Source organism: Lepisosteus oculatus, chromosome 8 (assembly GCF_040954835.1).
Source record: "Lepisosteus oculatus isolate fLepOcu1 chromosome 8, fLepOcu1.hap2, whole genome shotgun sequence".
Taxonomy (NCBI): domain Eukaryota; kingdom Metazoa; phylum Chordata; class Actinopteri; order Semionotiformes; family Lepisosteidae; genus Lepisosteus; species Lepisosteus oculatus.
The window spans coordinates 50,445,728-50,454,776 of record NC_090703.1 but is presented as its reverse complement, the minus strand read 5'-3'; the positions used below and the strand labels follow the sequence as shown (position 1 = coordinate 50,454,776).

Sequence of the window (9,049 nt, the reverse complement as noted above, 5' to 3'; positions counted from 1 at the left end):
ACGTATTGCGTAGTGAAACCATAGTGCTTATTCCAGAAGACCAAACACAGTAAAGACAAGTCTGATAAGCCAAATACAGTAAGTCTGATTAGCCTGATAAGCCAAAGCAAAAAGCCTACATCAGTCTGCAGAGCAGTCAGGTAAGTACAGTGGGCGGACAGATGAAAAGCATAGTGAGCATCAGATTTATGGCAGTTAGATTTGGATAAACCTTCCTGAGTGCGTCTTAATTATTCTGAATTTTAATGCTAGCAGCTGAGAAACCCAGAGACTGTCTTGCATCCTGGAAGATCTGAAAAGATTTAATACCCAGCTGTGCCAACAACATCTGGAGCAGCCTCTGCACCGAAAAGCAGAGCTGGAGCTGAGTGCAATCTGAGCTGGCAGCCAGGATTTACAGCTGAGAATATAGAGACAGGATAGATGTTTAATTGGCTCTTCCACACAGTACTGTCGTACATAAAGAATCCCCAAACGCTGACTGCATTCTGTATCTCGTACTGGCACCATGATCAGTGCCCAGGAACTGCCAAGGGCAAGTGGAGTGTGCAATGCAATTTTCGTGTGAGTCCTTCTGTCGATACATCTATGGGGATCAATCAATGCTTTCTAGCCCAGTGCAGAGCTGTAAATCACCATCAACAAAGAGAGACAGCACTCCCACACCGGCCCCAGAATCCCCAGATGTCAAGGACTTTTTCTCATTCGGGTAGGAAGCCCAGGGGTAGTGTTACACTATGTGCAGCCCAATAGAAGCTCAACAACAAACACATGTCGGCGCGTAAGAGGTAAGACACCCTCAGCCCTGCATGGTTGCATGGTTTCACGGCAATTAAGTCAAATAATTAGAAACTGCAAATAAAACCCCACTCAGGTGTGAAGGAGAAACAACAGCCCCACTAATGTGCCTCAGCTGTATTAACAAGGACCACTCCAGACCAGGAACGGATCACTTGAATGGTCATAAAAACACCCCTGTCTGCCAAGTCCAGGGCAGGCAGAGGGGCGAGGGGAGAGAGTGTGGCTGCAGAGGGGGTGGGGTGGGTTTGGGGAGACTGTACTGAACTTCTAGCTCCCCACTCTGAGCCAGGTCAGTCAGCTTTAGGGTCAGCATAAAAAGCCACACAACACAACCTTTGACACTTTTACAGCAATTTATTCTCATAAATTGCGCATCTGCTCTTGAACTGCTTTCCCTCTAAATGAGCCAGGATCATTCCAGACAGCGTCCAGTGACACCGCTCATACTTCTGAGAATGTCCTCTTTAACCCCAAGACCACACGTTTCCCAGTGCTGGATTTCAGGGAGTATCTTTAAGTGTGAAGTGTGGAAAGAATGATTTCCTTCCAGCTTTTAAAACCAGGGCTATTAAGGAAAACAACCCTCTTCTCCCTAATGAGACAAAGACATCTTGAAGTTCTTAACACCCTTGGCTGGATGTTGTTTTTCTAATCTCTGCCTGGCTGTGGAAGTGAGGACGAGCGCCGTGGAGGAGGAACAGTGTTACAGACTGCTGATCATTAATGTTCTTCCTCTCTCAGTGACCTGCTCGCTGGGGGCGTGTGACGTCATCGGGGCACACCCACACAAGAAACACAGGGATAAAGTACTGGGTCTCTGGGTGGGTCTTTTTTTCTCAAATGGGCACCAGCAGCCCAAAGATTTCTAGCAGAGAACACATACAGTACATCAGCCTAGAGCTGGGCTACGCAACATGTCCCACCCCCAATCTGCTCCAATGGTGTATGTCAATGTGAGCAGCACCTCCATGACTATATTGATTCTTCTAATTGTCAATTAATAATTGAGCAGCTGTTTGTAGCTCAACTGTGTATTGGAGCAGAATGCAAGTTATGCACACATGCAAGTTCATTTACTTCGATTTGGTCCAGATATGATATTGTAACCCATACAGCCTCCATTGCTTGCGAGAGCCGGCTTACCAGAGCGGTGACGTCACCGCCCATCCCTGTGAATAGCAGGGACCGCAGCCGCCGGGCTGATGGGAGATTTCCCTTTGGCTCAAGAGGCTGGGTCCCTGTTGAGTGACGCCGGAGGCCTGGGTGTGAGTCCCTGATGGTGGGGGGCCGACCTGGTGTGGCAGTGGCGATGGTGCCCATGTGTACTCTGCAGTGTTACAATATCTTTCACTGGTATTTTATTTCTTCATGCAGCAGTCTTCTGTATTGTACAAGATTAAAAACAATGGCCAAATAATGAAATAAAGTCCACAATGGTTGAGATGTTTCTGTTTAATGTTTTTTTATCTCCAGAGGTAAGCTGGGGTGTGTGTGTATACAGCAAGCACACGTGCACTTCCTAGTGGATATACACTGTGGGTCCGGTGTGACGAAGAACAAGGCAACATTCAAAATCTCCTTCCGGCATGTTATCAGCTCTGTGGAAAGTGGAGATTACAGTCAGATAGCTACAGATCCTGGTCCTGGTGACAGCACTGTTGGTTTCCATTCAAGGTCACTTAGGTTCAACCTGAACTGTTTACATGAACAGTTTGGCGCTGACAGCAGCAGCCTGCGCTATTATCTTGTGCGAGCGGTGAAGAGGCCGCCCCCACTTCTAGGTCTTAAGGAGAGGCAGCAGCAGCAGCCAACCAGACAGAACAAACCACGAGTCACTGCACCTGAGGCATTCCGCTCGTCTTTCCAGGAGAAAAGCAATCTCCCCTCTTCCCCAGGAGGGAGTGGAAGCCAGCGCCTGGAACAGCTGGAGTCTAGGAAATGGAGGAAGCTGTGGGATGGGGGGACGCTGTCTCAGGGGCTGGACCTTCACTGAAATCCACCGCCTCCCTCAGCCGGAGCCCCTGGCCCCGAGCCCGCCGGCTCCACCTGTCTTCCTGGGCTTCTGGGGGAGTGGGGCGGTCAAAGGGGACATCAGCCCTTGAGACTAGAACAGGGAGAAATGTGTCACTGGCCTGTTACGTATTTGTGCGACTCTTCTGGGGTGTATTCAGACTCAGTGTATTCAGAAGGGTGTAATTCCCATGTACATGTTTTTGAAATTCTGAAATTCTGAAATGAAGAGGAGAGTGAATAGATTTCGCCCTGTGATGTGATCCAGACACATGGCCACAGTGCGTTAGTGCTTCACAAAGCCGCTCCCTCCAGGCCTCCTGCTGTAACAGCTCACCCCTGCACGATGATGAGGATTCCTGGACGAGCACCGGGCCTTCTGCCACCCTCGGGCAGGACAGCGTCAGGGCCCCGAGGCTCGTGTCTGACCTCTTCAGCCACATCTGTGGCACCGACAGAATGAACAAAAAAAACAACTTTATGAATCATGCTGGCTCTATGCCGATCTTCGGCCGCTCTCTGTATCTCTGTAAGCGGAGAATCCCGAATCCAGTCCCATCGGCATGTCCGTGATCCCAGCTGTCTACTCCGTGAATTGAATAAATCGTTACGGAAATAATTATTCCTGGAGGAAATGGCAGAGCTTTAAAGCCTCTCTGTCAGGATATACAGTCTAAAGCATTGGTGTTAATATCAACAGGGCAAAAGTGTTTCATATATGAGGCCTCCCTTTAATTCCTCCCCCTGACAGACAGGCAGTTCCAGTTACACTTTGAGCCGCTCCGCGGAGTCAGAATTGGCAGGGGAGAGGAGGGGAGAAGCCATCATGGAAGCAGAACTTGCATTTCTGGGCTGAACCTCCTGAGATCTCAGCAGCAGAAAATAAACTACAAAAAAAAACAGGCTAAGAGCGCTTCGCTTCAGGACTGAACAGGCGTACAATTAGAAGTGAAGACAATGACACCCTGACACGAAGTGACCTTTAATTGTGGGCAGCGCAGGGCTGGAGAGCTGTAATTGGCCGACGCTGGAGGCCAGTGGCCCTCCAGGATGTGAGCCATCACATCACTGCGCACGGCAAGAAAATCGCTGTCAGATGGCCACGGGGGTCTCGGAGAGAGGCACTGAACATTTATCAGACAGACCTGCATTCCCCTAAAACCATAACATGAAGCAGCTCTGCAGCTGGACAGGGGGAGGCTGGAACATGAAGTTATCAGGGCACATGAAGACTGCCACCCCTTTTGTGCTGATTGTAGAATAGAAAGTGGCGCCTGTGACAGCAGTGCTACCTTCATCAAGAACACAGCAGCCCCCGGCACAAAACCTGTTTTCACTTCTCTTTACATTAGTTTTAAAAAATTGGTCAGAGGGCTGCACTGTTGATTCAATTTAAGCCACCACCCAGTCATCTATATAAGCCCCCCCACCACCCGCCCAGTGAGATGACATTCACATTTGCTGGCCTTCTGTGAGTACCATGCGGCTCATCGTGGAGAAGGAATGAGCAACTTGCTCCTTCTTAGACTGCAGTGGTTCCTAGAGTTTGGGAGCTGTCCAGACGCTTCTAATCTGCTAGGATTAGAAGAAGGCTATTAAAATGTTAATTGTTGGTTTCTTTAGTAAGTGCCAAAACTGCACATTTTTACAAGCTTTTGATGCTTTGAAACCCTGCTGTACATAGATGGCCATTCGATTTTTTGATGATTTGATAAACGTCTGTCCCAGAAGCCTTATAATCAGATCTACATCAATTAGAAAAACAGCAATTAGTCCAAGTGCAGTGAAGCCAGGCTGGAGCGTGAAACACCACTTGAGTAAGGCTCCTTCCTCGCAGCTGGCTCATCCATCGTGCCAGCTTTGTGAAGGGCACCAATGTGCTTGTAAAGCCAACACGAACAGCTCCAGGGGCAAAGCTGCAAATTTCTTTTCATATTAAAAAGCTCAGCTTCAAGTAATAATGACAAGGGTCTGCAAATGGGTGTTGTTAAAGCTCATGCTTGTTATGGATTTTCTACAACTAAAATTAATGAAGGAGGTGCTAGTCAGGTAATAGATAGTTCCACTTGTGACAAGCGTCCAAATGATTATTCATATATTTTGGGATTTCCCAGTCTCAGCCCAAATCCCAAAGCGCTCTCTTGAATCAGAACAAGGAGCTGATGACTCCCCAAGCGAAGAGGTTTACTCACCCCGGCACCCAGAGGTCCAGATCAATAGACGTGGCGAAGAGAGCTGGCAAGCTGTGGGCGTTGGAGATAGAAGAGTCACCGCCTTAGACCTGCCCTCCACAGGTCATGCAGGGAAGGCCAGAGGGCTGGCCTGCTGTCACAGACACTACACAGCGCCCGCAAGCAGAGCACAGGCAGACACCAGGACTATCTGCTATGCAGAAGTGAGGCACCCTGATCAGAGTGAGTGCTTGCTGATACAAGCCGGACGGGACATGTGGGTGTGAGGCTGATAAACTGAACACAGGAGGATTTGGGAGGTGGATGCCTTGAAAACAAAAACAGCAAATTCCTGCCTTAAAAGAATGCAACTGCCTGAGTATTTAAGAACGTAAGAAGTGTGGCAAACAAGAGCTGGCCATCTGCTCGTTTGGTTGCTAGGAGCTAGCTGCTCACAGGAGCTCATCCAGGAGATACTTGAGAGGAGCCGGAATATCGGCTTCAACAACAAGGCTGGACACTTTGTTCCACACTCCCACGGCTCTTCAAGTAAAGAAGTGCCTCCTTTTCTCTGTTTTAAACACACTTCAACATAGTTTGTGTCTGTTTGTAAAAGGTATTTTTTGTGCCCTGTATTTTCCTTGATTAACATAGTTAACCATTCGGACAACGGCTCTCCAGAATTTGACTCACTTTTTCAGGGACGAATCTGTTCTGATCTTCAGGCAGATTCTTCATCCTTCCTCTACCAATTCCACATCTATCCTGTTCCATTCCACTGCCCTTGAGCTCTGTCTTATTCCTTCATAGTCCTCTTTCCTGAAATTATCAGCCTTATAAAAGCGCTCGTCAAAGCCATGCCATATTCTGACTGGGCCTGCGTTTTCCTCCCTCTGTCTTAATTATTTGAGAAGACTAGATCAGGACAGGCACTCCATTCCAGTAGGTCCCAATCTGACAAGTTTCGTAAGAAAGCCATGGTTAGCCTTGTCTACCAAATCAGCTTCAGCAGCTGATGTCCCTAATCGTCTCTCCCAATCTAAGAGACGACAAAAATCATCCATGTTAACCACTTCTTAATTTACACACATCCTCCTGATGTCTTTGTGCGCTGAAAGACTGCATTTCAGATTTCAATGTCTGGAGCTGGCAGACTAGAATGCTCCTCACACTCTGCCATTTGAGTATTTGTACACTTCTTTCCAATGTACACCCTGTAGGTCCAGTTCCTGCACCTCCATGCTCTCTCAGTGCTACAGCTCTCCCTGTTCCACCATTCTCATCTCTCCGGATCACTGTGGATCCCTTAATTCTGTACTGCTGGCCTTCACTCCATCCAAGTCCTGGTTCCAGCATCATCACATGCTGATATAGTAGCTTCCACAGTTTGCGTCTCAATCCTGATACTCCTGGCATATAGGTAGACATACCTCATTTCTGGGGTCTTTAGTGATTTGCTCTCAGCTCCCTACCTCTCCGCCCCACTTTCTTTGGATTCTCCCGCTTCCATGGGGAGAGAAGCAGGGGAAAACAAATTGTCAGGAATGTCCAAGTGCGCGGGCAACCCCTTCAGGTTTTGCCGGGTTCTGAGAAAGGTCCCGCTGTAAATAATCTTGCGGGTCAGATGTTAACGAGCAGGGCTCCTTGGCGCTCAAGCACTTGGTGCCCCTGCCCCTCTGCAGGAGGAGATGGATGAAACCCTGCCTGCTCTTGTTTTCTTTGCAAGAATGAGGTCTAAATTAGCCAGCGCGGTGTATTAAAATAAACCAGCAATACATCAAATAATCAGTAGGAACGGCAGCCCGTCTTTGTGGAGTTTTTATTAGCTCTATCTCCGTCTGTGATCAGCCCTGGGAGGCACTCTGGTCATGGTAACTGGAGCTAAGAGCTGTGCTTCTGTGACCTCTGGTTCCCTGGCAGCTCTCCACGCCTTGGCTGAAGTGCCAAAGGCTGAATTTAAAGGGAACCGAACCAGGAAGACAAACAAACAAACAAACAAACAAACTCATGGCCACACGTATTAAGCTACCGCTCAAAATATCTGCCAGCATCCGTTTATAAATGTTCACTTCATCAGCCAGCAGTGGAGAATTTCAGTGCGTTCAGGCCCTGTTTCACAAAGCTTGTTTGCCGTCTCCGACACAAACGTGAGCTATTGGTTACTTTTTGCATAAAACTACTAGGTTAAAAAATCTGCTGCATCTGGCATCCAGCAGTGAGCTGATCCTAGGAAATGTTTTAAAACTGGAAACTTGGGAAATTACAAGTTTTGTATGTAGAAAATGTATACGACACAAGGCATCAGATTACTGGTGTCAAGTGATGAAGATGGAGATGCTGGTACTGTATCTTTCAGCCCCCAACCTGAGGACTGAGGGCCCAAGCTGTGACAGAAGCACTTGGAGAACAGGGAAGATGCATTAATGGGCTGAGTGGCCTTTTCTTGGTATCAGCTTTTCTTAGATTCTTCTATCGGTGTGTTGGATAGCCCTGTATCCTACACAGCCCAAACAGTTATGAATTAGTTTACATTTCTTTTATTATCATTATCATTTTGCTATTAAAAATCTGTTTAGCAGGTGCACTTCTGCAGTAAGGAACATTTCAAATGCATTGCTATGAAAATGGTCTGAAATTCACTTAAACAGCAGAGCTGTACGAAGCTGGATTTACCTGCAGTGCTCCACACTGTGCTGCTCTCCACCTATTGTCTGCTTACTGTTAAAGTGTTTTAGGAGAAGAATGGCTTTTGCCCATTGACTCCTGGATTTACACCACTATAAATCACACTGCACTGGTGCTAGTGCAGAGCAACGTGGCTCTCAGTACAGCCACTCAGCCCACTCTGCAGACACAACACAGCAGGCCAGGACACACGAGCATCTTATCACTGTGACCAGTACGCTGGAAAATGTCAAGACAATTTGCTGCAACTCCTGTGTTTCATTGTTTAAAAAGTGGGCATCCGTGCCCCTCACACTATTGGACTTCAAACTACTCAATCTCAGAACAATCTGCCCTTGGGATTTCTGGGGGGGTAATAATTTTGCAGAAAGTGATCTTAAAACAGAGCCCCACCTCCAGCAGGAGTCTGAAAGAAGGAAGCTGTCAATTCAAACTGAGTCTCTGCAGAATCAATCCATCCTCAACTGATCTTTCTTAATCAGATCAATGCTCTTTCAGGACAACAGGCAGATGAACGCCACGCTCTCTGTTCTCCCTTCCACAGTGATCTCTACAAGCCATCAGGCAGGAGAGGCCATAGTAGACATTTGTCAAGTTGTTTAGCTTGATACAGAATATAAGACAAAGTTCACAGAAAAAACTCTGTTTTACACAGCACCACAATATATAAGATCGGGGTCCAACACAAACAGTGTGTTTAATACCAGCTATACCATCCCCACTGGGAGAGGGAGAAACCGAGCAGTGGAAAAAACCCCACGACATCTCAACCACCTAACGGAAATTGATTCGTTCTTGTGAGCTCTCGGAACAGAGCGCGGCCCGGCTTCTGCTCCCTCACACCGAGCTTTTCCTGTTGTGCTTTTCTCACACATTTCTTGATGTCAAAGCCAGCCACAAAACAGCAAGTTGTAAATGCCGGCTTTGCGATACCACTCAGTAATTTCCCTTAAGCTGCAGATAATGAAGGCAACAGGGAATGGCTTTCAGAGATAGCTGCTGCTGACTGATGTATCTGTTTCGCATTATCTGCAGAAGAGAGGAAGCTTATGGGAAGAGCAGTGCAAGCTGGGATTGCCAGTGGATTCATGACCCTAATAGTTCTCTCCTTCCTCAGCTGACAGCTGATTAAAGAGCTGCTCTTGTCCAATGTGCTAAAACAAAGAGGAGCCTCTTTGTGTGGACTGCGAAAGTGCTGTCAGCTCGAAGCAACAGCAGGGGGAAAGTTGTTTTTGAATCCTCTCGATTTGGGGCACAATTATGCATTCAACGCATGCGGCGTCTTCCTCCTTTCAGCACTGTGAGACACTCCTCAACAGGAACTGGGTACTTTAGGTCAAATTCACAGCTCAGCCCAGCAAAACAGATCGGAGGAAAAGCAA

At 47.6% G+C, this 9,049-nt stretch overlaps 1 long non-coding RNA gene across 1 annotated transcript; it reads right to left on the bottom strand.

The window, feature by feature from the left end:
* Positions 1–2,254: 2,254 nt before the first annotated feature.
* On the bottom strand, positions 2,255–3,531 carry LOC107077901 (uncharacterized). Its single transcript, XR_001478875.2, has 3 exons — positions 3,149–3,531; positions 2,643–2,905; positions 2,255–2,399 (listed from the first exon to the last, which is right to left on the bottom strand). It is a non-coding gene; the product is annotated as an uncharacterized lncRNA (long non-coding RNA).
* Positions 3,532–9,049: the final 5,518 nt, after the last annotated feature.